Genomic DNA, 13,756 nt, shown 5'->3' on the forward strand with positions numbered 1-13,756 from the left:
GCCCGCCTCCAGTGGTGTCGCGACAGGCGTGAATGGAGGGACGAATGGAGACGTGTCGTCTTCAGCGATGAGAGTCGCTTCTGCCTTGGTGCCAATGATGGTCGTATGCGTGTTTGGCGCCGTGCAGGTGAGCGCCACAATCAGGACTGCATACGACCGAGGCACACAGGGCCAACACCCGGCATCATGGTGTGGGGAGCGAACTCCTACACTGGCCGTACACCACTGGTGATCGTCGAGGGGACACTGAATAGTGCACGGTACGTCCAATCCGTCATCGAACCCATCGTTCTACCATTCCTAGACCGGCAAGGGAACTTGCTGTTCCAACAGGACAATGCACGTCCGCATGTATCCCGTGCCACCCAACGTGCTCTAGAAGGTGTAAGTCAACTACCCTGGCCAGCAAGATCTCCGGATCTGTCCCCCACTGAGCATGTTTGGGACTGGATGAAGCGTCGTCTCACGCGGTCTGCACGTCCAGCACGAACGCTGGTCCAACTGAGGCGCCAGGTGGAAATGGCATGGCAAGCCGTTCCACAGGACTACATCCAGCATCTCTACGATCGTCTCCATGGGAGAATAGCAGCCTGCATTGCTGCGAAAGGTGGATATACACTGTACTAGTGCCGACATTGTGCATGCTCTGTTGCCTGTGTCTATGTGCCTGTGGTTCTGTCAGTGTGATCATGTGATGTATCTGACCCCAGGAATGTGTCAATAAAGTTTCCCCTTCCTGGGACAATGAATTCACGGTGTTCTTATTTCAATTTCCAGGAGTGTAGATCCACGGCCGCGAGGTCACAAAGTTTGCTTGGTATTATCGGGTGCAATGTTGCAGCATGAGTCACTGTGGCCGCCTTTGCTCGCTGACAAGGTCCGCACACTCTAAGTACACCACGAATACGCCGTATCATGTTATTAAAATAGCATGTCTCTTTCAGTTTTTCACAACATTTCTGTGCTCCGAAGTGACCATAACTCAAATGTACGTACCATATAATTTTGTTTACGAGTTCCTCCGGAATCACCAACACCCACCTGGAGTCGTCCGGGGCTCGTTTCTTGAATAGTATTCTATTGCGCACTAAGTAGTACTGGCGTATTCCTACATTCTCCTTGTCCTCCCACTTCTTCTTTATATCTTTCAATACTGCGTCCTTATCCTGTTCGTCCGCTATACTCCCTAAAGAGGTGGTAACAAAATCCTCGGACGCTACATTCTGTAAGTATAGGATGCTAAAATTATTTTCACCGAGTTCCCCTTCTTCTGTGTGAACCAAACCTATAGGAATGCGCGATAAAGCGTCAGCAATTACATTTTTCTGTCCAGGAATGTATTCTACAGTGAAATTATATTCCTGTAGGTATAGTGCCCAGCGTCCTAGTCTCCCATGCGTGATTTTTGTGCTCATAAGAAATTGGAGTGCACGATGGTCAGTGTACACCCTGGTGGTCCTCCCAAATAAGAAATACCTAAATTTTGAGAATGCCCAAACTATCGCGAGTGCTTCGAGTTCTGTCACGGAATAATTTATTTTTTTTCACATCGAGAGAGCACCCTGCTCCCAAACGAGATTGTTTTCCAAGTTGTAATATCATTATTTCCTTCCGTTTGAAACAGTACCGCACCTAATCCTGACAAGGAACTGTCTATCATTAAACAGAATTCTTGTGTCAGGTCGGGATGCACGAGGATGGGAGCCTCTACCAATGCCTTTTTCAATTTATAAAATTCATCCTGTGCCTCTTGATCCCAGACCCACAAAGCGTTCTTCCCTGTTACTCCACATAGACGGGGTGTACCAAGTACACTAAAATTTATAAATCGCTTATAAAAATTACACAGGCCTAAGAATGCTCGCAACTGTTTTTTATTTCTCGGCATTGCACACTCCGCTATCGCCGCAATTTTCTCCGGGTCAGGTTGTATTCCATTTGCTGAGACAATATGGCCTAAGAATTTTATGTTCTCTCGTCCGAACTGTGACTTATCTAAGTTGACTGTTACACCTGCCTTCTCAAAAACATCCAGTAGTCTGTTCAGAACGTCATTATGGTCCTCCCACGACTTTTCCGCAATTAATATGTCATCCACGTAAATTGTCACTCGCTGTTTCAAATCATCAGGTAAAATGCTATTTAATCCCCTTATAAAAGCAGCTGACGAGACGTTTAGTCCGAACGGGAGACGCTGGAATTGGAAACAATTTCCGTAACACTGGAACGCTGTATATAATCTGCAAGATGGGTGTAGCACGATTTGCCAAAAACTCGAACGGAGGTCGACAGATGATAGTACCTTTACCCCGTGGAAACGTTGTAAGAGTTCCTCAAGGCTCTCAGGCCTGTCCGTTTCCGACATAATAATTGTGTTTAATTGTCTCGAGTCCAGCACCAAACGAACCGAGTTGTCGCGTTTTGGTACGACAAGCAAGGGTGAATTGTACGAGCTTACTGCCCGCTCAATTATTCCTTGTTCTAACATCTTGTTTATTTCCTTCTCCACCTGGGCTTTATACGCCACTGGAATAGGGTATGGTCTAACAGAAAACTTCTGATGGTCACGTACTCTGAATTGATAAGTAAAACCCTTAATCGCCCCCGGAGTCTCAGAAAATACCCGTTCATGATTCCTAAGTAGGCAATACAATTTCTCCTTTTCCCTGTCCGTGGTTCTGACACCCGCGATGCTCTTTCTCAGTGCATCAGCAAAAGCAACATCTTTCCCCTGCTCACCAGACGTAGAGCACGGCTCACTTACATAGTTCACGAGTAGCTCCAGTCTGGGTTGTGACTCGGTTTGAGCTTGAAATTTTAGGCAACTATTTTCTGACTCGGCACGTAATATGCATTCATCAAATACTAAAGTAATTGGCTGATCCCCAACTTGAACTGTCATTACTCCTCTACCCATGTCAATTACTGCATGGTGGGCATTCATGAAGTCATTTCCTAAAATCATTGCCACATTCAGCATTGGGAGCACAAAGAAGTTGTACTCAAACTCTCTTCCCTGGCAGGTAAAATTAAGCCGAGTCTGCCTTCGGATTTCTATGCTCTTACCGTAGATTGCGCCCTTCACCTTTATTCCTCGCACTTGAAAAACGGGCCAAGTCCCAGTCCCTTCGCATTTTTAAAATGCTGCCTCGCTCACTATCGAGAAAGGGCTTCCAGTGTCAATGACACACTTAAAACATATTTTGTTTACTGCAACTGTCACGACTGGATTTATTCCCGAAATTTTAGCACTCGTAGTTTCTTGAACAAATCCTCTCTAATATCTTCCCTCTCTATATACTGTATGCACTCCTTTCCAATGTCGTTCATTTGTTCCGATTGGGCGCCTTCTGCACTGATCGTTTGTCATTGCCGGTTTTGTTCATTTCCATTTGCTGGATTATGTCTAGGGTTAGCTGACCGAATTTCAACATCATGAAGTGCTCCGCCTATAGTCCTATTCCCACCGTGTTCACCGTAGTATCGATTCTGGTTGCCGTAACTGTTCCGTTCACGATTCTGTCCACGTCCTCGATCATTTCCGTTGTTCCACCTGTGTTCGCGACTATTACCCCAGTTTCTATACGGCCTGTCCCGATTATTGTTCCGTTCGCGTCGCGACGACCAGTCACGCCGTTGATTAGTACTACGGCCACGACTGCGATCGCGCTGCTGTGCCCCGTAATAACTTTGTGCCTGATTAGGAGGGCATTCTGCTGTATTATATTCCAACTCTTGGAGAAGTGTCTTAAACGTTTCCACGTCCTCTTTGCATCGTCCCGCAAGAATGACGTGGCGCAAGTGCATCGGCAATTTGGTGATGCATATCCTAATTAGTTCCGCAGGCCCGTATGGGTCGTATAAAAATTGATTTGCCTGCAGCATGTGGTCGAATAGGCGTGCAGGGCTGCCGAAACCAGACTGGTTCAAATTTGGCAGCATAATTATGCCATGTTTGACCCTGTCTTGTGCCGCTTCCGACCAATAGACGGACAGAAAGGCTTGTCGAAACTCCCGAGCGGAGTTGCAGTGACGTGCTGCCGACCTCATGCGAATCGCCGATTCGCCTTCCAAATAGCCACACATATATTCTATCTTATGTGAACTTGCCCAGTCGGGGGGAAGACAAAACTCAAATTGCTCGAGCCATGCACTTGGATGTATTCCTTTTTGCGAATTTCGAAATATCTCAAACTTTCTCACCGTAAGGAAATGTTTGAAATCAAATCCCCGTATTTCCTCCTGGCGAGGCCCTTGAATGTTTCTTTTTTTCTCACGTCTGCCCCTCAAATTACATTCTTCCCTGTCGTCAAAATCTCCCTCGTGGCCGGAGTCCCTCTCTGCACTCTTCGTACGGCTATTTTTAGTGCTATTGGCGAGTTCGGAATCACACGCCATGCGGTTTTCCAGATGCGCCACGCGTTCTTGTAATTCGCCTGTTACAGCTTTGTGCTGCCTGTTCACTTCGAACTGTTCCTTTTGAAATCTAAGAAGCGAACGCACTTCTTCAGTCTCTGCGGCCGCTACCGGTGTAGTATTGTTCTCGCTTTCCGTCAGCTTCATCGTGCCTACAATGTCCGCTAATGCCGCAATCTTATCATGTATTTGTCTCTTGTCCTCCGCTCCAGTCTGCTTCAATTGTTCTACTTCCTGTTCGAGTGCGTGTATCGCTTGACAGTTGTCCGCTACTGTGTTGCTAATGGACGCTGGACAATGCGTTTCCGCCTCCTGGACCCTCGAGAGTACCTGCTGGTGTTCCCTTTGGCATTCTTCTCTCAGCGCTTGGAAATTCCTAAGTAGCTGTTCTTCACTCTCTTTATATTCCACATCGCGACTCCGCTTGCCCTGTTCTAAGGCTTGCAGACGGTCATCGATTTGTTCAAATGTATGGCCTAATTCTTTCATAATATCACTTTTTATTTCACTTGCCAGGTTGTTTATTCTTTGTGAGATATCATCGGACACTCTCTGCATCGACTTGTCAACTTTATTTGTCTGCTGGATTAGTTTTTTGTCTATTTGTTTGCCTAGCTCTCGAATCGATTTTTCACATGATTCTTTTTGTTCTCGGAACGATTTTTCTGATTTCTCTGCGTTTTCTTTATTTTGTTTCAATAAGGCTTTCATGAGTTCTCCCAAATCAATTTGGTTAGTAGGAGGCAAATTAATTTCTGGCTCTGCTGTGAGCCCATTCGTCCTGTTTTGCATTTCGTCTGAAGTATTTCCCATTGTATTTTCGGAACTGTCCGACGCGTTAATATTCGAAATCAAATTATCCCCTTGGTCCATGTTGCTTAAGTTGTCGGACCGCTTACTTTTAGCTTGGTTACGTGTCTGCATTAGTGCAATTTATATCCGGTACGTGACACACTAATCAAAATAAATGTGCCCCCCACAAATTACGACAGTCACACGAAAGATACCCAACCTAGTACGCACTTTTTCACACGCAAAATAAACTTTATCTTTGATCGAAACAGTGGAATTTACAAGCGAGAAAAAAAAACGCACACACACATATAAAACACACAAATATAGAAAACAAAACAACAAGACAAACAACACAACGCCGCTCAACAACGCCGTGAATCATTTGAAGGTCTGCTCAGAAACATCGCAGAAGTTGTTTGAGCGCTGCAGGAGGAAAAAAATTAAGATTATAACACGCTCGCAATCTAACGTTTCAGAGATTCCAGAGTCTAGCGGAATCACAGAACAGGGTCGCCATGTGTAACGTTGTTGGTTTATTTTGTGGTGTAAGCGGAACTGACAGCCAATAAAAGCGGGTTAAAAGCTGTGAGCTGTCTGGGGAAGTTAATCTTGCATTACTAAGCAACTGTTTCACCAGGTATCCTGTCTAGCTTACCAAATTCCCAACCAGACGAACATTAATTATAATCTTTTAATAGTCATACGACAACCGGTGATATATATATAAAAGAGAGAATTTGAATAAAAAGAAATAAATCAGTTTATATTTGGAAATTTATTTTAAGATTGATCATTGAAATTTCAGCATATTAAAATTGATTCCTAACTAAACTGGTGCCTTATTTAGGATTGTGAAAATGTGAGTTTGCAATCTTACGGAACACATCAATTATGGAGCCAAGATTGGGAGACTGCATACAATACTGCATTCATAAAACAACACACAAAGAACGTTGAAACGTATGCAAGAGAAAGTTAACCACTACCAACAGATTCAAATTTTCACTCAAAGAAATTACGTTCGTAGCACAATCCTGTCCGTCATGTAATTACCACACACTAGTATACTAAATTCATATTAACTCTTTGTGAAATCTTCGCGCAAAGAATAGCTGAGGGCTACTTTGATGATTACACCACATGCTTCATGTGGTCAACTTGGTTTACACAAAGAGTGTAACTCCACAATAATTTTGATAATTAAAATAAATTAGATCGAAAAGCAATTTACAAAAGAAAATCCTCGAACTGGTTACTAACGTCTTACTGTTAACCTGACGGGTCAAACAGTTATATAAGCACGTGGTACTGGTCTCGCAAAGTACACCCCACGTGGGTTGAACATAAAGAAAAGTTGCTATATTGAAAAATATTGTCAAGACGAGACGTTATAATCACACAAGCATTCACATTTAAGGTTGATCTTAGTTAGAGTTACTGACCAACACGTGGTTCCACTTTACTCACAAAGTAGTGACAAAGCCACTACCGGAAAATAATCTGAACTTCACACGAGAATTACACTGCGCTGCAATTTAAGATAACATTAGATATTTTAGAGCTAAATCTGAAATAAAGGTGATTAAATTTTCAGTTAGGCTGAACTTAAGAAATCCATTGTCCTGCGGACTTAGCAGACACGCGCTTAGCCGGAGATCTTACCACTTCAGACGCTCGCCACGGACCCACTGACTGGTCCATTCCTGAGGGTGGCTCACAAATACAAACGGAAGTGGCCAGAGGGGCAGCTTCCTATACCAACATGACAAAGGACAGACAGGACCATACTAAGGATAGAAACCTCTTTGCTTTTAGAAAGCGTAGCTACCTGTTCCGACATTGATCCTACTGTTCTCTAGCAGACAGGCTTGTCTGCTACCCTCAAGCATGCAACTAGAAATACATTTGCTCATTCATCCTCTCACGCAGAAGGGAAGGGGGATGACAGTATCTTATCATATACAGTATATAAAAGAAAGCGGATGTAGGTTCCGTATGAGACTGTGTGACATGAATTACATATAAACTGTATTTTAAAGTGTAGTAGTGTGACAGATCGTTCTTGTTTATGTGTAAAAGTAACACGTTCCACTACTCAGTCTCCTCCCAGATAGTCAGAAACGCCACAGTAAATTTAGAAGAGGAATTTATGCCGTAAATGGCAACAGATTTAAGAAATTAACATGAAAGGAATCCAACAGAGACCTTTCAACTTGACATTACGAATGTATTAAATAAACTGACATCTGTATCTAAATCACTACCGGACAACAGTCTTAATTGAGAAACAATGCTTTTCAAATCCTTCTAACAAGAAATACAATTCGCTATTTAGATATGTCTGTTTATGTGCACCAGCTCAACTCATTTCCACAACGAAATCTATTCGGTATATCACGTATTTACCTGGATCCAGTAATTACTGTTAGTTGTGTGTAGTTCACAGGCTAAGTACTAATGGTATGCCGTGTTGGTATCGACATTCTCTGCATAATTATGCTGTACAAATACAGGTGATATTTTAATTTTAACTACTGACGACGCGTTTGGCATGATTGTTTTATGTATCTCCACTGCAGGATGCGATTTTAGTATATTTAGATATACTGAAACCATGGTCTAGGATTTCAATAAATCTTTATCCTGTAACTGTTTGGCTGTTATCAATTACCGTGAAGTGAATTGTCTATAAGTAACGAGAAAAAGGATCTGATACTAAATGAGCACTAACAGTAATGTCATAGAATCTTGCAAAAAAAAAAAAAAAAAAAAAAAAAAATAGGAAAATCGATTGAAGAAGCAAATATTATGTGCTTAGAAATACCACATTTGAAATTTACACTCGGTTGTAATGTCTCAATTTAAGCGTCCTGTTCAGCTTCGCTGCTTCGCTACAGCAATGAAGTGCAGACACTAAGCAGTTTCTCAACATAATTACTGTGGTAACTGTTGAAATTAAAATTCTTCGTTTCCATCGCGTGCTAATTGCATTGATTACGAGAATAGTTGGAAGAGTACAGACTTTGATAAACAAAATTCGAACAGTTTGGTTGTGAGTTGGCCAAGCCAAAGATTGTAAATGCGAATCTATCATTGTGGTAACATCTTGATCTGCTGCAGAGCCTCATATCTGCGTTCGCGCTATGTTTAACACACTTTTCGTTATAAAAATAAAAAGTCCAAACTGAGTTCAGAAAATCTGTATAATGCAATGAACAAACCTCCAACGAGTATTTTGATACATATTACATATGCCTCTTGGACACTAACTACAAAAAATGCAAGTAGAGAGGGGGCGATGTTACACTTTTACAAAAGGTAGTTAACCTGCTTCTCACATGGGATTGCAGTCGCAACCTCTTCTCATTCTTTGTTATTTACATTTAACAGATGACGATCTATCGTTTTTTCCATCACATTAGGGACATCGACATATCGACAATGACTTCGAAAAAAAGTTCGCGGGGGGTATGAATCATTCTGGAACCCACACACACAACGCTTCTTAGTCGTCATTACTGCAGCAAGGCATCTGTGACCAAACAGTAGTTATGGCGCTACTAGAATACGTAATGGGCCTCATAAGAAATTAAAATCACTTCACATCGAAACGAAATGCTTGGTAGGCTGTTAACATATCGCAGAACTTTGACGGGTGTGTTATCTGTCGCTCTAGAGCTGTTTGAATATGAGCGAGAGCACTGCAACTGCTGTTTGCATACCAGCTGTAACGGTGTCGTTCTGAACTTGATTCTGAGTGCTTCCTGAGGTAAACCGGTCTTCAAATCATTTTCCTCATTTTGTCGGAAGTCTATTTACAGCAATAACAGATTAGAAGCACAAAATATTGAAAAATTTTAGAAACTTTTCGTAACAAAAAATTTGCACGTGTAAGTGTTCATGTTTTACACGACAATAGCAAGAGAGCTGAAAGATGAGGCGATATTGGAGTTGCTCTAGGAACACTTTCCATCTGGTACTGACGCTCCTATTCCATGAACGAATTTCTGTTTAAAAACTGCTAGCATGAGTGTGGTTGCACGAGCGGGACTACAAAATAATGCGTCCATAATTCGTTCCACATCATTGCGATACGAGAATCGTTCAAATGAGCTAACTCTACATCCACACTCCGCAAATCATTGTGAGGTGCATGGTAGGGTGTACTTCCATTGTACCAGTTACTTAAGCTTCTACATACTTCTGTATGGGACACGGGAGGAATGGTTATTCAGATACCTCCATCTGTGACATAATTAATCCACTCTAGTCCTAACGATCTCTACGGGAGCAATATGTGGGCGACTGAAAGATGTTCCTAGAGTCATAACTATAACTTCGTTAGTAGGCTTTCTCGAGCGAGTTTGTGTCTGCCAGTTCAGTTTCTGAAGAAATTCTGTGATGCTGTGCAATAGGCCAAACAAATCTGTGACCATTCAAGCGGCCCTTCTCTGCACGCATTCAATATCCACTGTTAGTGCTATTTGGAACAAGTCCCACACACTTTCACAATATTCCAGAATGGGTCACGCAAGGGATTTGAAAGCATATCCTTTGCAGACCGATTGCATTTCCACAGTTTTTTTACCAGTGATACGATGTCTGCCACCTGCTCCACTTGAGACTATGTAATCATTGCCTTTCATATTCCTATAAATTGTTGCATCCACGTATTTCTACTAGTTGACGTATTGTAACTATCAGAGGATTATATGTTTGTACATTTGAAGCAAGTTTCCAATCATTGTACCACTTCAAAATTTTATCAACACCTGGCTGAATGTTTGTGCATATTTCTTCAGACAGTACCAGATTATGTACAACTGCATTATCTACGACAAGTCTGAGGTTACTATTGATACTGTATGTAAGGTCGTTAACATACATCATGAACAGCAACGGCTCCAACGAACTTTCCGGGAGCATACCCGAAGTTACGTCTACATGTGTCGGAGACTTTCCATCCAAGACAACTTGCTACATCCAACTTACCAAAAAACCTCTCAATCCAGTCATAAATTTCGCTTGATAACCAATACGCTTCCACTTTTGATAACAAAAAAAACAGAACTGCTGCGACTACCTGACTCCCTTGACCCATGAGTTTCAGGACATCACGTCAGAAAAGTGTGGGTTGGCTTTCACATGCTCGATGTTTGCGGAATCCGTTCTCGCTGACAAGGTAAAAAGAATTTTGTTCAAGATAACTCACTAAGTTTGAGGTCAGATTTTGCAGCAAATGGGTATCAAGGACATTTGACAGTAGTTTTGCTGTAATGGTACTTTGACTTCCGCGCCTCCGCCAATACCAAGATATAATTTACGATCGCGCATGCAGAAGAGCGATGCGCCAGCGAACGATTTTTATAAATAATTTTGTTCGTCTTTTTACTTTTGCGTAGGTTTTTTGTTTTTAACAACTAATTGATTACACTCTCTCTCTTGTCTTCATACGAAAGACGTGTATTTTTCGGCGATGTGTTGAATGTGCTTTTTGGGTGGAAATTAAAATTAAATTACAAAGTGAGGTTGTTTCAATAGTGATTCGAGGTGGTTATCGCCTAATTTGCAAATTGATCATGACAGTGACAACTTGAAGAAGCTTTTCAACAGACGGAGAAAAGTGAAAGACGAGTCGTCCTACAAGAGAAATTAGGAGGACAGCCATGAAGACTATATTGTAATTAATACTGCATATCTAACAAGATTATAAGGTAAATTTCAATTAGTTTTCTGATGCTATTTCCGTACAGTCGCTTTTTGTAGTGTTGCCGACCCGGTCTGCCATGCATGGTCAAATTACAGCACGATCTCAATCAATAATAAGTCCGCCTTATCCGTAACTGAAACCACCAAAATTCAAGACATCAATCAGATTTTCAATTTTATATTTTTCACGGCAGAGCCCCGAGGATAAAAGGGAACACTACAATTGGCGTCCTGGTGACAGGACTTGCAATCTTCGGATTTGATACAAGTGCAGTAATTATAAATTTTGGACATTTTATCTAATTTTAACCACTTAATAGCATCAGAAAATGAATTTGGACTAAGTGTCATTCATTTCAATTGTAATGTTACGTGCATGAAATTTACAACAATATTGTTTTCCCTGTTATTAAATCGTGTTAATTTTCATTTTCATGCTGAGGAAATTAATTTGGTAAAAAAAAAGGGAAAAGGATAACGTTCCATAAAATAATTTGCACGGACGCGAAAGAAAAATTTTGGATTGAAAACTGTATATTTGACGCTACATTTGCAACATAAGACTGAAGAACAAAAAAAAAAAAACAAATTGGTGAGTACAGAAATTTACATTTGTTCCAGTTTCAAGCAGCCATCTGTACTTCCTTTATTCCAATCCATTTATTTCGAAATTATTTTTTCAAATTGTAGTTAAAATTGATTTACTATTATTGCAAATGTTAAGTGGAGAGCATATTCACAGTCATTTATTTGTGAGAGGGAAATTTCAGTCCCAGTTTAATAATTCAATTTCTAATTAAAAATCATATAGAAATATCCATTTCCATAAGAGAAATTTCAGATTTCAACATATCATATTTTAAATTATTTTTTTTTGCCATTGAAAAAATTTATTTGCAATTAATTACGAAAATCGCAAGATGGACGCTAGACGCATAGAAATTGTTTCCGCGGACGAGCTTAGTGAAAGTGACACATTGCAAAACATGTCCGACAGTCAAATGAATATTGAACTTAATTGTGAGGATGTTCAAGACATAATTTTACCGGATCGATAAAGACAACAACCCGTATATTTAAACAGATATACAGGTGAATGGACAGTGAGTATTATGCGACAAAACGTGACATTGACAACGTCAACTTCAGAACCAGACATCAATCAGACACGACAAAATGACGAAACTAAGACACAGGACTCTGTCTGACATGCTCAACCAGATTCTGAAGTTACTTGGTGACCAAAACAGAAAATTTGACAAAAGATTTGACGCTTTAGACTAGAAAAATGACAATTTAAAACGTGACATTGGGAAATTTGACACTAAATTCGATGAACTGACACGGGACATAAAACAAAATTTTGAAAAACAATCGAGACAAATTTGGACTTGACAGAAACCACCAGTAGTCTTGGAAAGAAATTTACTGACTTATCAGACAAGGTTACAAGACAAGAAAAGGTATTTGTGGAATTGAGTGACGAGACAAAAACTGACTTACAACGATGTAATGAGAAATTGTTAACAGTAGTTTTTGAACAGCAGAAAACCAGTACCCAAGTTGACGAATTACGACAGTCACACAATTCCGTAAAAACAAACCAAGAACACTTAGACCTGACGATTACAGACCTTTCAGACAGATTAATTGATGTAACATTGGAGCAGAAATCCTTACAGGAAAAGTTAGAAAAACTTGAAGACAGAGCAGATATAGCATCTTTAAAGAATGACACAACTCTAGCAGAGAAACTTGTACATGAATGCAAATTATGTGATGATTATTTAGATGAGAAGTTTGAGACAGTGACACAGATCATTTTAGATAAGACAAAGGAACAAGTAAAGGGAGAAACAGATAATATTCAGAAAGAGGTACGTAAATTTAAAGAAAATGTAATACCAAGTTTGTCAGTGATACCAAAACCCATAACAGGCAACCAAAACACAAATGAGAATTATAATAATGCTAGACCCAGCACACAGCCGAAAATAGAATTACCAATGAGTGATACAGATCCCAATGAACCATTTTCAATGCTACCACAAGATTAAAATTACTATCAGACATCACCACATACTATGCACAGTTTGACACAAAATGCAGGACCCATAATACCATTGGGAGTAGCTGATGAAACATTAGTACGACATGGATACTTTCAGACATTTTCATGTGATGAGAAAGACAAAGTGCATCCGATTGTTTTCATCCGCTCTTTTGATGGTATTTTCCCGAGACATTGGTTAGAAGCCGATAAAATTCGATATGTTACAAATTTGTTACGTGGAAGAGCAGCTAAGTGGGGAGCAGCAATGAAAAGACGATGTTTAACATTTGAACAGTTTGAACAAGCATTTCTTGAGGAATTCTGGTCGATCACAGAACAGCAAAGTTTAAAACGAGAGGTATACAATCCAGAAATTTACAACCCGAAGAAAGAGACTTTACGTCAATACTTTGAACGCTACCTAGACAAAACATTATATTGGACAAAACCAGCTGATTTACCAGACGTAATTAGAACACTTAAAAGCCACTTACCATTTCCTTACCGTGACAAATTAATAGGAGTGTCCGAGAACAACATAAAGAGTTTTTTCAGTTATGTTGATGAGATAGATGTTGTTTACAGAGATGAGATCAGAAATTTCAATCAATTTTATCCGATCCATCCAAGCAATTCGCGTATGCACAACAGAAATGACAGAGGCTATTGGAATCCGCCTCCGACACCGCAACAAAACACTCAAACAATTCGCACTACAGTGGGACAAATCCATTCATTATTAGGAGAAACAACTCGCAGCATTGGCAAGGAAACAGTAATTAT

Source organism: Schistocerca piceifrons, unplaced genomic scaffold (assembly GCF_021461385.2).
Source record: "Schistocerca piceifrons isolate TAMUIC-IGC-003096 unplaced genomic scaffold, iqSchPice1.1 HiC_scaffold_2510, whole genome shotgun sequence".
Lineage (NCBI taxonomy): Eukaryota > Metazoa > Arthropoda > Insecta > Orthoptera > Acrididae > Schistocerca > Schistocerca piceifrons.